General features: G+C 37.0%; 1 long non-coding RNA gene and 1 other non-coding gene across 2 annotated transcripts in view; one reads left to right on the top strand and one right to left on the bottom strand.

The window, feature by feature from the left end:
- The window catches only part of LOC112448131 (uncharacterized), a 147963-nt gene that overhangs the window by 116825 nt on the left and 13252 nt on the right, over window positions 1-17886 (top strand). The gene's annotated exons all lie outside the window — the stretch shown is intronic.
- Window positions 3355-3426, bottom strand: TRNAC-ACA (transfer RNA cysteine (anticodon ACA)). Its single transcript has one exon. It is a non-coding gene; the product is annotated as a tRNA-Cys (tRNA).

Raw genomic sequence — 17886 nt, 5'->3', positions numbered from 1 at the left:
CTGGGCTGGACAATAGACATGGCTATGCCCCAATGTCTTAGGATTAACCAACACAAGAAAATCATGGTTTGAATACATGTTTTATGGCTGATCTTTATTGCTAAGAATATGTCTGAAATCTGAGGTTTGGACAAAAGCAAAAAATAAAGTTTTGTTATTGCCCCACAGGAGCTTGAAATATGTAGCAACATTGAGGGGAGAAAAATTACTGGTAGTTTTCTAACAGCTTGTACCTTACCTAATATTAACCCACTGGGCATATTGGAGCTGTAAGGAATCTGGATGCAATAGTAAGCTTTGGTTGAAAAAATTGCACCGATCAATAGCTTGCATTACTGTAAAAATCCTTCTGGGCTTAAAATTTTATTTTCTTGTATTATGATAGAAACCCTGAAGAGCAAGAATGAGGGCTAATCAAAGAAATAGTAGAAAACAGCATATGTGTCCCAATACATGATGGTCTCCATCAAGGACATTATAGGTTCTACACTGAAAGCTATATAGTAGTGGAATTTTTTTTTTTTGTCTTACATCTCCACAGTGCTGTTTCAGGGTGCTTTCTAAAAGATTTTTCTAGTAACCAAGTAAGTTCAATGACATAGCTTAAAATAGAAAAATAATGTTTTGTATAGTTTTTTTGTGTGTGTATGAGTCTGTGTGGGTACCCATATGTATAATTATATTATTTGTTTCTCTGTTAACATTCCACTAAAAATATTTGGAAATTAATCATCTGGATTTTCTCTTGGAATATAACGGTTTCGTTATGTATTCTTTATGTCAGTGGCTGGTGTTGCATATGGATCTACTAAAGCTATTTTTATCCTGAAACATAGATATCACTGGGTAAGCATAATACATACAGAAGCTAATTAAATAGAGCCATACTATCTGTTTTTTTAAAGAATAGGTATGTCAAATACATAAACATGGCATTAATGCTATAAATTTAGAAACTGTTATTTTGAACAATACAACTTACTCGCTTCTTTTTTATTGTCTTCTCCTCAGGAGAAAATAGTTGGTCCAAGTTGACTGGGGTCTTAAAGAATGAGAAGATTAAGGAAGTGAAATCAGGTTATAAGGGAAGATAATCAGGGCATGAGGCATAATTCATGAAGGGGAGGAAGAGGGGTCCAGTTGCAGAATCAAGTATGGACAGGAGACCCACGGCTTCAAGCAGCCACAGCATGAGCAGATCCTCCTGGGAGAGAGGGCTCTTCAGAAAATCTCCTCTTCCTGATATTGAATAGGAGACATTGCCTCCATTTTTTCTTTCTTAGTTCTTTTACAGCAATGTTGGACTTAGAGCACTCATGCTAAAATGTAGACCTAAAGCCCAATTATTTCATTTCTCTTTAAATCTCTTCACTGGCTCCTTTTGACCTGTGGTACATTTTGCGTTTTTTTGAAGTAGCCTGACCAGTTTTGAAATGGAGACTATATGGCCTCCAGCCCCAGGTCCCAGTAGTATACCTCATGCCTTACCCCTAATCATACTTAAGTGGGTGTAGTTCCCTGCCTACTCTGCACACCTGTCCTGGTGCTGTTCTCTGTGCCGGGATGCTTTCCTCACCTATCATTTCCTGGCCAAATAAAAGCTCATCTTGTAAAATTCAGCTAGAATGCCACCTACTCTGGGAAACTTCTCCTGAAAACTTCTAGTTGGAACACCATACCTAAATCATTATATTCTCATATCACTTGAAATGGCTTGAAATCATATTAGATTCTATATTTATTTTTGCAATCTAACAAATATACAATTTTTATTAGAAATTGCATGAGATATCGATGAGATTATCAGTAGCTACAGGCAAGAAACTACACTAATACTCCCTGAATTATTCTGACCAGTTCTATCATTTGTGTACTAATAGTCTTAACTGGGAATGTGGCTGGCAAATAAATCATGGAGTAAGCTGAACTTCCTGCAAAGTCTTACCTGCAAACATTCAGGAATATTATCAATATCATAACTGAAATGATCAATTTCATAATTGAAATTATCAATTTTCTATAATATGGTTTTATTTATATTCATAAAGATGCTTGTATTTGTTTGAGCTTTTTCTGGGCCAAGCAACTATTCTTACATATGAGATAAGATTGAAGGTGAAGCCACCTAGCAGAGTATATATATTCAGTTTTCCCAATAAATGTTTGTTGTATGGGAGAATAGATGGATAGATTAAAACAACTTTAAAGAATATTTCAAACATATCTAAATAGGACTGTATGTATTATTTTGAGCACAATTTACTTGATAATATATCCCACCAATCCTCAGCTATGAGATAGATTTGTGTTCCAATGTGAAAGTTTGATAATCCTTGTTGTAGAAAGACCTCCTTAACATAAAAGAGCTAATAAGATTTCTCATATTTTGGGAAGTGGTTTGAAGTATAAAAAACAGAGATTGGTTTGATGAAAAGAGGGTAAAATAATGTGTATCACAGTATATAACAATTGTATCAAGCCATCAGTTCAGATCTCTGGGAACTTCTCCACTATTGATTTTTTTTATCAATAAGTTTGAATCTGATTTACATCAGATTTTGCACCTAAATCTAAGTTATTTGAGAGAAGTTTTATCGCTTTAGAGATTAATAGTAAAACAGTGAAATAGCCAAATTCTCAAAAAGAATAGGAAGTCAGCAAACACCAAGCAGCCTATTTCCCATCAGTTCAGTTCAATCCAGTTCAGTCACTCAGTCGTGTCCGACTCTTTGTGACCCCATGGAATGCAGTGTGCCAGGCTTCCCTGTCCATCACCGACTCCCGGAACTTGCTTAAACTCCTGTCCATCAAGTTGGTGATACTGTCCAACCATCTCATCCTCTTTCATCCCCGTCTCCTCCTGCCTTCAATTTTTCCCAGCATCAGGATCTTTTCCAATGAGTCAGTTCTTCCCATTAGGTGGCCAAAGTACTGGTTTCAGCTTCAACATTAATCCTTCCAATGAATATTAAGGACTGATTTCCTTTGGGATGGACTGATTGGATCTCCTTGCAGTTCAAGGGACTCTCAAGAGTCTTCTCCCATAACATGATCTAGAAGTGAAGATACTATCTGCAAAACATCCATTTGCAATGAATCAGAGGAAACATGGCTATAGACTAAATGAAAGTTTCATTTTATTGGATAATTGAATTTTAATTAATTTTTGCTACCTCATCTGAGAGTTAAAACAAAATTCTGCTATTGGAGCAGAATTTAAGAATAAGTAAGTAGAGTAGCTCAGTCGTGTTCGAATCTTTGCGACCCCATGGACTGTAGTCTACCAGGCTCCTCCCATGGGATTTTCCAGGCAAGAGTACTGGAGTGGGTTGCCATTTCCTTCTCCAGAGGATCTTCCACACCCAGGGATTGAACCTGGGTCTCCTGCATTGTAGGCAGATGCTTTACCATCTGAGCCACCAGGGAAGTCTAAGAAGAATAAGTAAGTGAATATTTAAAACTCTAGCTTAAATCTGTTAAAATAAGAGCCACAAGAAGGTGAGGATGGAGGAGAATGTGGTATTTTAGTTGGATTATGGTGCAATATGAGGTCTGTTCAGTGAGAGTCAGCACACTTCTATTACATGTGGACTAACTTACTGACCCCAATATACTCATGGTGGCACTCAATATGCCAGCAACTTTGGAATACTCAGCAGTGGCCACAGGACTGGAAAAAGTCAGTTTTCATTCCAATCAAGAAGAAGGGCAATGCCAAAGAATGTTCAAACTACCACACAATTGCACTCATCTCACATGCTAGCAAAGTAATGCTCAAAATTCTCCAAGCCAGGCTTCAATAGTTATGTAAACTGTGAAATTCCATATATTCAAGCTGGATTTAGAAAAGGCAGAGGAACCAGAGATCAAATTGCCTACCTCTGTTGGATCATAGAAAAAGCAAGAGAGTTCCAGAAAAACATTTATTTCTGCCTTATTGACTGTGACAAAGCCCTTGACTGTGTGGATCACAACAAAATCTGGAAAACTCTTAAAGAGATGGAAATACCACATCACCTTACCTGCCTCCTGAGAAATCTGTATGAAGGTCAAGAAGCAACATTTAGAACTGGACATGGAACAACAGACTGGTTCTAAATTGGGAAAGGAGTACGTCAAGACTGGATATTGTCACCCTGCTTATTTAACTTGTATGCAGAGTACATCATGCGAAATGCCAGGCTGGATGAAGCACAAGCTGGAATCAAGATTGCAGGGAGAAATATCAATAACCTCAGATATGCAGATGACACCACCGTTATGGCAGAAAGCAAAGAGAAATTAAAGAGCCTTTTGAAGAAAGTAAAAGAGATGAGTGAAAATGCTGACTTAAAACTCAACAGTCAAAAAACTAATATCATGGCATCTGGTCCCATCACTTCATGGCAAATAGATGGGGAAACAATGGAAAGAGTGAGAGACTTTATTTTCTTGAACTCAAAAGTCACTGCAGATGGTGACTGCAGCCATGAAATTATATATATAAAACATCATGAGATCTCTATCCTTAAAAATCTTATGAATTCAAAGGTCACATAAACAACTGTGAACTTTCATTGAAGAAACAGAACAAGTAGTGAATTCAATAAATGCTTTATTTTCTGGTGACATTCCTACTGGAATTCTTAAATGCTGACAGTCAGTTTGGTTCAAATGCTCAGTCATGTCCAGTTCTTTGTGACCCCATGGACTGCAGCACACCCCATGGACTGTGACCCCATGGCCTCCCTGTCCATCACCAACTCCCAGAGCTTGCTCAAACTCATGTACATCAAGTTGGTGGTGCCATCCAACTATCTCATCCTCTGTCATCCCCTTCTCCTCCTGCCTTTAATCTTTCTCAGCATCAGGGTCTTTTCCAATCAGTCGGTTCTTCACATCAGGTGGCCAAAGTATTGGAGTTTCAGCTTCAGCATCAGTCCTTCCAGTGAAAATTCAGGACTGATTTCCTTTAGGATGGACTGGTTGAATCTCCTTGCTGTCCAAGGGACTCTCAAGAGTCTTCTCCAACACCATAGTTCAAAAACATCAATTCTTTGGTGCTCAGTCTTCTTTATGGTCCAACTTTCACAATCATATATGACTACTGGAAAAACCATAGCTTTGATTAGACAGAACTTTGTTGGTAAAGTAATATCTCTGCTTTTTAATATGCTGTCTAGGTTTGTCATAGCTTTTCTTCAAGGAACAAGCGTCTTTTAATTTCATGGCTGTAGTCACCATCTGCAGTGATTTTTGGAGGTCAAGAAAATAAAATCTATCATTGTTTCCATTTCACTTTTTTTTTCCCATGAAGTGATGGGACCAGATGCCATGATCTTAGTTTTTTGAATGCTGAGAATTAAGGCAGCCTTTTCACTCTCCTCTTTCACTTTCACCAAGAGGCTCTTTAGTGCTTCTTCACTTTCTGCCATAAGGGTGGTGTCATCTGCATATCTGAGGTTATTGATATTTCTCCCTGGAATTTTGATTCCAGCTTGTGATACATACAGCCTGGCATTTTGCATGATGTACTCTGCATACATTTAAATAAGCAAGGTGACAATAAACAGACTTGACAGACTCCTTTCCCAATTTGGAACCAGTCCATTGTTCCATGTCTGGTTCTAACTATTGCTTCTTGACCTTCATACAGATTTCTCAGGAGGCAGGTAAGGTGGTCTGTTAACTGAATGATGGTTTAAAATTCATTGAATTCCCCTTTTTGGCTGAGAGCTTAGAATACTCTTTTGGCTTACAGCTTTTATAAAGAAAAAACTATTCCAATCTTTCTTAGGAAGTAATTGAGAATATTCTGATGCCCGTCATTATCCTAGGTATGTAACTTTGTTGTACTCTACCATATATACAATTGTAAAAATGCGTTGAAATTTCCCAGTGGTTTGCCTTCAATACAGCTATACCATTGTATTGATCTTATTTTGACTTCTTACTTTTTCTTAGACCATAAGTATGCCTTAAAATTCCATTTCATTTGCTTGGTTGAATTTTGATAGGGTGGTGAAGAAAAGATGCTTTGGGATTAGAGCAGTCTGTTTTTGAGTTCAAGCTCAGCTATTTACTAGCTGAGTAGCCACTAAACCCTCAATGAGCCTCACATTTTACATTTATAACATGTAGTTACTAATAGTACCTATCTTTGGCTTTTGTGATGATTAAATGTACAAATGTGACTAAAGCCTTTTGAACTGTGCTGACACATACTAAGGTAAATGCTAAATATTATAATTCTGTATTCCTAATTAAGTGGATTTATGGATGTCATTACTCATTTGCAGTAAATGAAGCTTGGAAAAGAAATGTGTGACTTAAAAACTTTTTGCAAAGAAAGTAACTTTGCAAAGAAAGCACAAATATAATAAGAATAAAGAAAACAGAAACAGTGTGTGAAAAAAGGTACAGGCAGAGTTCACATTTTATTCCTTTTCAACCCATAATGCAATGTGAGACCAATGATGACCTATCAGGTCTAACAAGAATTGGCTAAAGAAATTGGACATCATTAAGAACTCTATTTGATATGCAAATTACATTCACTTTCACAAGATTGAACTTCACTTTAACTTTATTCTGGGCCTTGAGATCTTAGGTAATGATAGTTGATGCCATCACAATTAACACATTTAAAAAGTAACCATCCACATTGTAAAGACAAAACTCTACAACTTGCTCAACTATTTTGTAGCGCTCTCATACTCAATATCACGTTTAGCATCTTCACCGTTTGCCATGGACATTTTTTGCTGCAGCATTTTTGTTGCACAATTGGCCATCAGGCAATTTTGCTATAAAAGATAAAATAACAAAGAATAAAAGAAAAATATAAAAGGAAATAGGAAAAATGAATAACAAAATTGACACAGGCAAAATACAAAATATTTGGTTACATTTAAAATGTGTGTAGATTCATGGCATACTGCACAAATAACTGACTTTCTTTTGTAGATTGTACGTAAGTACTTGTGTTCATTCATGGTGGTATACTTTTATTTTTCTGTCATTCACTTGTATCACCACTCAACATGATGCTTTTTATTTTTTCACTTAAATTGCTTCCTTCATTAATAGAGGTACGTTTCCAAATGCTGGGATGTGTATTTGTACCTGAGATTTCTATTGTACCGTGAAAGTTGCTTCACTGTCGTTTGTTCTTGGCATATTGTCACATATTAGATGTTCCAGATTTCTATGGGAAATGTGGCTTCAACTCTGTGCCTTTGAGTACATCTTCCAATGTAGTATGTTTGAAAATAAAAAAACCAATTCTTCAGGAAAATTTTCAGCTCCATAAAGCCATCAATATTGTCTCTAACTGGAAGAAGCATACGGCATTTTAACACATGAAACCAAATTGTCAAATCAAACTGTCAACTAGTTATTTCTCATCATGGCAAAATGGACTTGGCCAATTAGTTATGTGGCAAAAATATTTATGGCAAAAATGCTTGTGGCAAAGATGCCTACAGCAAATACACTTACAGTGAAAAGTACCTGTGGAAGTGTGTTAGTCGCTCAGTTGTGTCGACTCTTTTCAATGCCATGGTCTGTCCACAGAATTCTCCAGGCAAGAATACTGGAGTGGGTTGCCATTCCCTTCTCCAGGGGAATCTTCCGGACATAGAACCACATATATAGTACCTTATTCTTTCTGAACTTAATAATGAGTATTTAGAAGCTCTTTTTGTTTTGTTTTATATTGTTTTTGATATCTACATGCTGAATATACTACCCTTTCTTTTGCCATCTCAGAAAGCTGAGTACTCTCTTTTTCAGCTTCCCTTGTAGCAAAAGGGCCCATGTGTTCTTGTTACAGCCAATGAGGCCTGAGGAAAAGTCTGCTGGGGCATCTGGTGATACTCTCTTCCTGACATAAGCACGGCTGGTACTATTCCTTCACTCTGCCTCTTATCTTTGAATATAGTCTTACTTAGGAGTGGCAGTAAAGCTAAGAGTGAAAAAGTGCAGACATGAAAAAAAAGTAACAGTCTAATGATATCAGTGCAGAAAGATGGAACAATTTGGTCCCTGCTGGCATTGCGAATAACTGCACTAACAGTGGACAAACATCTGCCTCTTGACATCTTTTTCTACTTACCTGACCATTATGCAGGCCAATGTTTACTCACTTCAGTCGCTCAGTCATGTCTGACTCTTTGTAACCCCATGAACTGCAGCACACTAGGCCTCCCTGTCCATCACTAACTGCCGGAGTCTACCCAAACCCATGTCCATCGAGTCGATGATGCCATCCAAACATCTCATCCTCTGTCATCCCCTTCTCCTCCTGCCCTCAATCTTTCCCAGCATTAGGGTCTTTTCAAATGAGTCAGCTCTTCTCATCAGGTGGCCAAAGTATTGGAGTCTCAGCTTCAACATCAGTCCTTCCAATGAACACCCAGGACTGATCTCCTTTAGGATGGACTGGTTGGATCTCCTTGCAGTCCAAAGGACTCTCAAGAGTCTTCTCCAACACCACAGTTCAAAAGGATCAATTCTTCCGTGCTCAGCTTTCTTCCCAGTCCAACTCTCACATCCATACATGACCACTGGAAAAATCATAGCCTTGACTAGATGGACCTTTGTTGACAAAGTAATGTCTCTGCTTTTTAATATGCTGTCTAGGTTGGTCATAACTTTCCTTTGAAGGAGTAAGTGTCTTTTAGTTTCATGGCTGCAATCTCCATCTGCAGTGATTTTGGAGCCCCCCAAAAATAAACTCAGCCACTATTTCCACTGTTCCCACAATGTTTATTAGGTGTTCCTTTTAATTTGTATGGATTTTGTAATGTGAGTTCAATCATTTTAACTATTCCATTTATTATTTATGCCACACTCTGTTTCCCAAAATATTTGAAATGATTTATTATTGTAAAAGGCTTCCTAGCGGGCTCAGTGATAAAGAATCCCTCTGCAATGCAGAAGATGCAGGATAGTCGGGTTCAATCTCTGAGTCAGGAAGTTCCCCTGGAAAGGAAATGGTAATCCACTCCAGTATTCTTGCCTGGAAAAGTCCCACGGACAGAGTAACCTGGTTGGCTACAGTCCATAGGATTGCAAAGAGTTGGACAAGACTGAGTGACTAAGCACGTACACATAATTGTAAAATACAAAAAAAAATAAGAACAAAATAGATAAAATCAATTGTCTAAAGCTTAATATCGACAAAGGTAAGCTCTAGTAGTTTCTCAGGGTAAGTTATTTTTGAGCACTGATTTCTAAGTAAAATTTCTCATGTGGATCCTGATATGAGGTAATATCTTCTTCAGACTTACACATGAAATACAATTAAGAATTATATAGAGTTGCTTGTTGTATGCATTCTTCTAAACAGTGGGTCAGGGGCATCAAAAACCAGCTTACCAGTATCAAGTATATAGGAGGCCAATTGAAGCCATGTATGATCTTCTCTAGAGACACATTTTGATAGGAAGCAGATTTTAACTTGCCAAGGAGGGAATACCTTTCAGTTTTTTTTTTTTTTTTTTTCCCCTAAGCATCATAATTTCCTTAGTTTGGATTTTGATGGACATGTAAGATCTGGGAAATGAATATTCCACTCTCTGATGGAAGTCAAGGAAGGAGTATTTTGTACTTCTGATTCTGGGCAGATCCATATATCTCATAAACAGTAAAACTGGTCTTGTGTTTAGTACCTTATAAGCAATACTTGAAGCATAAAAGAAGACTCATCACTGGATAGAAAACCCTCACACTTTGCCTGAAGGTGGCCTCATGGGCACATATTTTCTTATGAGACAGTATTGGGTTCCTTGTAACACATGAACTAGTGATACATTAATCTTTAAAGTTATTCCCTATAGAAAATAGTCAAGATGATTTTGGTTGAAAAATGTTCAAATCAGGTATTACCACTTAATCACCATAACTATTGTACAAAAAACAAAAACAAAATTATACACACACACAGAGAAAAAAACCCTTATGTGGTATTCTCATTCTTTGTTTGCTTTTGAGCAACATGACTTCTGTATGAATCCACTAAGATTAGTTCTCTACAGAATATTAGAAAATTTAGATCTTTTCTATCAGATATAATAATAGTAACATGAAAATACTTAATATGAAGCCATACTTTCTGAAAGTATTTTATTGGGTAACCTTCAGGTTTTGACGAATTTTAAAATTAATGTATAGAAATCTTATTTTCGCATTTTCTTAGAAGAAATGAGTTGAAATATTTTCTTTGTTAGGTACATAATTAAGGGTATCTTGAAGTGCTTTTTAGAATATGTATCTAAACAGAGAGAAAAAAAATTATATTCATTATTTGTTAATACACCATGGCTAAGAATGGAAGACAAAGTAAGCCAGACATTTTATAGACTGTGTCTGACTGTTTATTCTTGTCTGGAAGTACTTTTTTTATGTCAAAATTTAAATTAATACAAATCTAAAAAATTAATAGGATACATATTTAGAGGACAAACAGAAAGATTTTAAAAATTGTTTACTGATTTAAGTACCCCACCCCCAACCCCAACCTCAGGCCTTTTCTGTTTTTTAAAGACAGTAGGAAAGCTACGCTGGCACTTTAATTGATAAATGAAACGCATATATATGGAATTTAGAAAGATGGTAACAATAACCCTGTGTACGAGACAGCAAAAGAGACACTGATGTATAGATCAGTCTTATGGACTCTGTGGGAGAGGGAGAGGGTGGGGAGATTTGGGAGAATCGCATTGAAACATGTAAAATATCATGTATGAAACGAGTCGCCAGTCCAGGTTCGATGCACGATACTGGAATGCTTGGGGCTGGTGCACTGGGACCACCCAGAGCGAGGGTATGGGAGGGAGGAGGGAGGAGGGTTCAGGATGGGGAACACAGGTATACCTGTGGCGGATTCATTTCGATATCTGGCAAAACTAATACAATATTGTAAAGTTTAAAAATAAAATAAAATTAATTAAAAAAAAATAAATGAACTAGTTTATGTTTTAGTGTAAACATGGCCCCAAATTATTTCTTTTCTCCTTGTACATTTTGCTAAAAGAACTGTGTTAAAATATGAGCCGTGCTTTTTATTCTCCTTCATTTATAACAGATTTCCCTTCAAATAGCAGCATCCTTCTTTTCTTCTACAGTTCTGGTTTGTTTCCCAAGGCATCACCATTAGTGTCTATGTTTATCTTCTTTATCAAAACTTAGTCTATGAAGTAATTTTTGATAATTTCCTTTTAGCTTAGCCTCACAAAATCTATTATTCTGAAGCTAGGATAGCATGCCACATTCCACCCCTGCCTGTGCTGCATAAGCACTTTGAATGATGACAGATCAGAGAAGATGGGCCTGAATGCATAATTATCGAGACACATAGTTAATGTTAGTTGATAAAAGTGGGTGCACACAATTAAGAGAACATGCTTGATAGAACTAGGCAGTTTATTAAGGAGCTGGGTAGAACAACTGTGAGGAGTTACAAGGATTCATAAACTGCCTTTTGGCTCCTTGGATATCACCGTCTTCGATTGTCTTTGCACTCCCTGTATAAGGTTTGTCTCATGCATAATAATTTCCCTCTTTCCTCCGCCCCGTCCTAGAACAGTTTTACCTTTTCAACTAGTTCCTGTTACCACTATTTAATAAGAAGGCTTTGCTGGGCTTTCTAATCGAAAACTTGCTTTTATCTTTCTTCATGAAAGAATTGAAATGGCTTCTTTCAGGTTGCTGTAGCCTCTGGGGAGATAAGGACCCTGCGGTTAACAGGATGAGAGATTTTTGTTTAGAAATTTTTATTTAGACAATGAAAAATGACCTCTGTAAACTCAAAGCTATCTTATTTTGGGGCTTTAGGCTTCTGGCAGATAAATCAATTGGGCCCTTGGGATAGCAAAGGAAAAACCTTTGCAGTAACTATGTCAGGGCAACGCAATAGATTTGTTGTGCGTATGCAGTTGTGTTGAATGTAGAATGCACTTAAAAATAAATATCATTTTATTTTCTATTAAATATTCAGGATCTGGATTCTACTCTTTTCAGCTTTTGCAAAGAAATATTTTTGTGATTCAAACTGGAGAAAGCATATCTTTTTATGTATAAAATATGTGACTATTGTCAGTATTTTGATTTTGACTTTTTAATTATTCACCTGTGCATTCTCTAATGGGGGACCATTTTAACATTCAGATTCTCAAAGTTATATTCTCATATTAAAAATGAGTATTATACACTGCTTTTTGTGGGTAAATAGTTTTATTGTTACCTAACTAATACAATAGTAGTTGGTCTAAAATATGCTTTCCAGATTGTCGCAACATTTTTCACACCTGTTCATAGGCTCAAGGAGCTTTACAGATCCTCACAGCATGAATTTGCACTGCATGTTCATTCTCTAAAGAAAGAGTGTTGCACTGGCTGTGTGCTTTTTTACCTTTGTCTTGTAGAGTGCAGATTCAGGGTGAAAAGTTATGCAGAATAATCTGTAAATTTGACAAGGAAGCAAACCAGGAGACAGATGCTCTACCAACTTGCATGCAGTTACTAATAGGAATGTCCATCGATCTAGAAAAGAAGCAGTTTTGAAGAGGTTAATTTTTCTTATTGTACACAAAACCTTCATGCCCATTTTGCAATGACATCAAGATTATTATGCAAGTCAGTAAAATGCATGGGGACCAGAAATTAAATATACTGGAAAATAGAGATAGAATTTAGCCAAATAATAATCATAATAATCATCATAATAAGAACATAGCCTAATAATAATCAACTTTTAATGCAAGAAGAATAAAAATGAAATAAAAATGAAAAGACAATGTTTTTAAAATGTGAGGATAGAAGAGGTTGATCACATTGGTTTGTCACCTGCCTCCCTCCAAAACGGTCAGACAGAATTAAGGAAAGAAGATGGTGCATGACTTTTTCTTACATTCTCTGATCGTCTTCCTAATCTCAATTCCATCTTTCTCATACTTTTTATTGTGACTTCTTGTGTGATATTTTGGAGAAGGCAATGGCAACCCACTCCAGTACTCTTGCCTGGATAATTCCATGGACAGAGGAGCCTGGTAGGCTGCAGTCCATGGGGTCTCGAAGAGTCGGATACGACTGAGAGTCTTCACTTTCACTTTTTACTTCATGCATTGGTGAAGGAAATGGCAACCCACTCCAGTGTTCTTGCCTGGAGAATCCCAGGGATGGGAGAGCCTGGTGGGCTGCCGTCTATGGGGTCACACAGAGTCGGACACGACTGAAGCGACCTAGCAGCAGTAGCAGCAACACAGTAGAAATGACATAAGTGATCAATTATATTTATAAGCTATCCAAGGGATCCATGCTTATAAATCTTCATTCATCCCTCTTTCTGACGTCTGTTTTCCAACTTTCTGAAAAGTAGTTTTAAACCCAGAGATGGGCTGCTGAAAGCTACAAAACAGTTGGCAATAATCACAAAGCCCATTTACTAAAAGTCTATATGTGCTTTTGTAAGGTGGCCCCCAGATCCTTACTCAGGTCTGCTTTTTATGTTTAGTTACATTTCCAAGATGATTGCAGATTCAAAATATCAAATGAGGAAGAGAAAAGAGGTATATAGGGGTACCTTTTAGGGGTACATGGATGATACTACAAAGTCCTGTGTACTTTAAGTAGTGCTTAGCGCATACCTCCTCAGAGAAGGCAATGGCTAATTGATATCCTTAAATGTGTTGAGTAAAGTGGCAGGAGGGAAAGAGAAATCAATTATAAACGTAATTGCATGAGAGTCTATGATTGTTGTAGGATCTTGTGCAACATTTTAAAGCTCTTTGAGGCATCACTTTACAGTATTTCATGTTTCTAATAATGAGATTTCCATATCAATTAAGGTCAACTTATGTTTTAAATACTATGTTTAAAGCATCAGAGTAATGTATCAACTTATTTGAAAATATCTTAATAAAAGATCTTAATATATTTTTAAAAAATACATAAGAATTTTATAATCCAACAAAAGAAGATAGAAAATAATTTAAACAGAGGTAAAAGTGAACATCAAAATAAATAGTAACTGGCGGCATAGTGATCACTGCAGTAAGATAAATGGGAGTAGCAATCAAGGTTCCATCCAGAAATAGATGGCACATCTGTTTAAATAAACTGAAACTTTGTATTTGCAAGGGATGTTTTACAAAGATGTGGACATGGTAAGGGGAAACTCAAAAAATGGAGTGGGTAAAAAAAGAGAGCTGATATCTCTTCAGTCTCACAGGGAGGATAGGGAGCAGTTACCAAAATCCAGAGATATTGCCTTAAGAAAGAGTAGTTGAGGAACATAGCCAACTGAGAAGACTTGCCAAGGGAGAAGATAGGCAGTGAATATCCTGACCTCACTCTCCACCATCCTTCCAATTTGTTTTGTGATCCCCATTGACAGAATCCAACTATAAGCTAGAAGATAAAAAAGTTGTTGGTAGAGTCCATGTGGGTCAGCTTCTCATGTCAGAGAGCAGAGTGGAGAGTGACTCTGGCAATAACAATGGAAGATACCTGGCATTATGAACAAAAGTGAGATAATATCTCAAAAGCCAAAGCACTGAGCATTAAGGCTCCATTAAAATTGTTGGTGAAACTTAAGGAACAGTGGAAAACTGAATATTTTGACATATGAGTAAAACTTTTGGAAATAAGTAGTCTGAAAACATCCAGAGGAAATGTGAAATACTCTAAGCAAAGATGAAGATACAATTGGGTGTGTGTGCATGTGCCGGCATGTGTGTGGTGTATGCACCTGTGTGGAGAGAGAGAGGGAGGGAAAAGACTATAGGATCAGATCAGATCAGATCAGTCGCTCAGTCGTGTCCGACTCTTTGTGACCCCATGAATCGCAGCACGCCAGGCCTCCCTGTCCATCACCAACTCCCGGAGTTCACCTAGACTCACGTCCATCGAGTCAGTGATGCCATCCAGCCATCTCATCCTCTGTCGTCCCCTTCTCCCCTTGCCCCCAATCCTTCCCAGCATCAGAGTCTTTTCCAGTGAGTCAACTCTTCGCATGAGGTGGCCAAAGTACTGGAGTTTCAGCTTTAGCATCATTCCTTCCAAAGAAATCCCAGGGCTGATCTCCTTCAGAATGGACTGGTTGGATCTCCTTGCAGTCCAAGGGACTCTCAAGAGTCTTCTCCTATATAGGATAGAGGATAGAGGATACTGATTTGGAATCAAAGTTCCTATTAAAGTTTCAGTTCTTTGATAGCAGACACCCTATTGTGTTCTACTTTGTAATCCAAGTTTGAACCCAAAGTCTGGATTAGGGTGAAACCTGTGAAATGCAAAATGTAAAAAACACATCAATTACTCAATAATCAAGATAAATATTTGAGTGTAATGTTTGAAGAATGCAAAAAGTACACTATGAACATAATATCACATTTAAAAATAAATACATATTTCTGTGTTCTTTCACTAGGCTACACTACAGTGTGATCAGTGGGTTCCAATCCTCTGCAGTCCTCCAGCCTGGCAAGTGCCACAACCCACACTAGTTAAGTTCGTCAGGTTTGACGTAGCATTGAAATAGATTGGGCAATGCAGGCCTTTTAATATATAATCATACTTTTGATGGCACTTATATAGACTTTCTCTTAAGTCAAAGCACAGGAATATACTCGATACAGGGATGCGTGTTTTGTTTTTCTGAGGTTCCAGTGTGACTCAGAATGGACTGCCGGACACTGTTCCTAACACATAGCTGATAATTGATGTTTATTGAATAAAAGAATAATTAGATGAATTCATGTGGTCATTTCCTTCTCCAAATAGATGTTACTAAGATTTGGTGTCCTTTCCAGTTCATACCTTTTTCTTTTTGCTGCATAACTTATGGCCTTTCTCTATCTAACGTTCTTCCTCAAAGTTGCAAGGATAGTTTTAGGGGCATGAAGAGGGACATATTGACGCTCAAAGAAGGTGCTGTGTGTGCATCTTCAGTCGTGTCTGACTCTTTGTGACCCGATGGGCTGTATCCTGCCCAGGCTTCTCTGTCCATGGAATTCTCCAGGCAAGAATACTGGAGTGGGTTTCCATTTTCTACTCCATGGTTTATTCCTGATCCAGGGATCAAACTCATGTCTCCTGCATTGGGAGGCAGATTCTTTACCACTGTGCCACTTGGGAAAACCTGCTCAAAGAAGACTGTTGTAAAAATCTCATAAATATACCGCAAGGTAAAAAATTTTGTAATAATTTACTAGAATTGTTGAAGTTTTGTTTTTCTATTTCCTTCACTGCTTCTATACCTAGAATTCTTAAAAATTATTATTCATGTACAATATTATATAAATTGCAGGTATATAATGTATGATTCAAATCTAAAAGTTATACTTCATTTGTAGTTACTATAAAGTATTGGCTATATTCTCTGTGCTATGCAATATATCTTTGTAACTTATTTTTTACGTAATAGTTTGTACTTCTTAATACCCTATCCTTATTATTCCCCCTCTTTGTCTTTCCTTTCCCCACTGGTAATCACTAGTTTGTTTTGTGGGTCTGATTCTTTTTTGTTCTATTCACTAATTTGTTGTATTTTTTAGATTCCACATCCAAGTGATAGCATACAGTATTTGTCTTTCTCTGTCAGACTTATCAATATTTTGTTTAGCATATTAACCTTCAAGCCCATCCGTGTTGTTGCAAATGGCGAAATTTCATTTCTTAATTGGTTAGGTAGTGTTCCATCTACTATTTCTTTATCCATTCCTCTGTTGATGGACAGTTAAGTTTCTTCCATACCTTCAGTTCATTTCAGTTCAGTTGCTCATGCGACTCCATGGACTGCAGCATACCAGGCCTCCCTGTCCATCACCAACTCCCAGAGTCTACTTAAACTCACACCCATTGAGTCAGTGATGCCATCCAATCATCTCATCCTCTGTTGTCTGCTTCTCCTCCTGCCTTCAATCTTTCCCAATATCAGTGTCTTTTCCAATGAGTCAGTTTTTTGCATCAGGTGGCCAAAGTATTGGAGTTTCAGCTTCAGCATCAGTCCTTCCAATGAATATTCAGGACTGATTTCCTTTAGGATGGACTGGTTGGCAGTCTAAATAATGCTGCTATGAACATTGGGGTGCAGGTATCTTTTCAAAGTAGTGTTTTTTTATTTTTTCAGATATTTCCCAGAGTGGAGTTTCTGGGTAGTTCTATTTTTAGTTTATTGAGAAACTTCTTACTATTTTCAATAGTGGCACACCAATTTCATTCCCACCAACAGTGTAAAGTTTCCCTTTTGTCCATGTCCTGGTCAACTTTTTTTTTTTTTTTTGATGATAGCCATTCTGACAGTTGTGGGGTGATATCTCAATGTGGTTTTTATTTGCATTTCTCTGATGATCAGAGATTTCAAGCATCTTTTCATGTGCTTGTTGGTCATTTGTGTGATTTCTTTGGAAAAATGTCTGTTCAGATCTTCTGCCCTTTTTTTTATGTTGAGTTGTATGAACTATTTACATATTTTGGATATTAACCCCATATCTGTCATATACTTTGCAAGTATTTTCTCCCATTCTTTAGGTTGTCTTTTCATTTTGCTCATGATTCCCGTTGCTGTGTAACAGCTTTTAAGTTTAATTAAGTCCAATTTGTTTACTTTTGCCTTAGGATAAAACCAAAAAAATAATGCTATGATTTAAACAAAGAGTATTTATTCTTTACCTAGAATCTCCCTTAGTTTCTTATCAATACTATTTAAAATACACTTTTCACAAGCAATTTGATTAAATTCTAAATAATCGTTTTGCTGTATCAGAGAAATTTAAAATTACAGCATTCTAAACTATCATCTATTATTTTCTTAATTTTTCCCTCTAGTATTCCCAGGTTTGCTTGTAATTTATTTAATATGCTCTATTGTTTGGAACTATATATATTTTAAAAGAAACTAACACG

Source organism: Bos taurus, chromosome 9 (assembly GCF_002263795.3).
Source record: "Bos taurus isolate L1 Dominette 01449 registration number 42190680 breed Hereford chromosome 9, ARS-UCD2.0, whole genome shotgun sequence".
Lineage (NCBI taxonomy): Eukaryota > Metazoa > Chordata > Mammalia > Artiodactyla > Bovidae > Bos > Bos taurus.
This window is presented reverse-complemented; position numbering and strand designations above follow the sequence as displayed.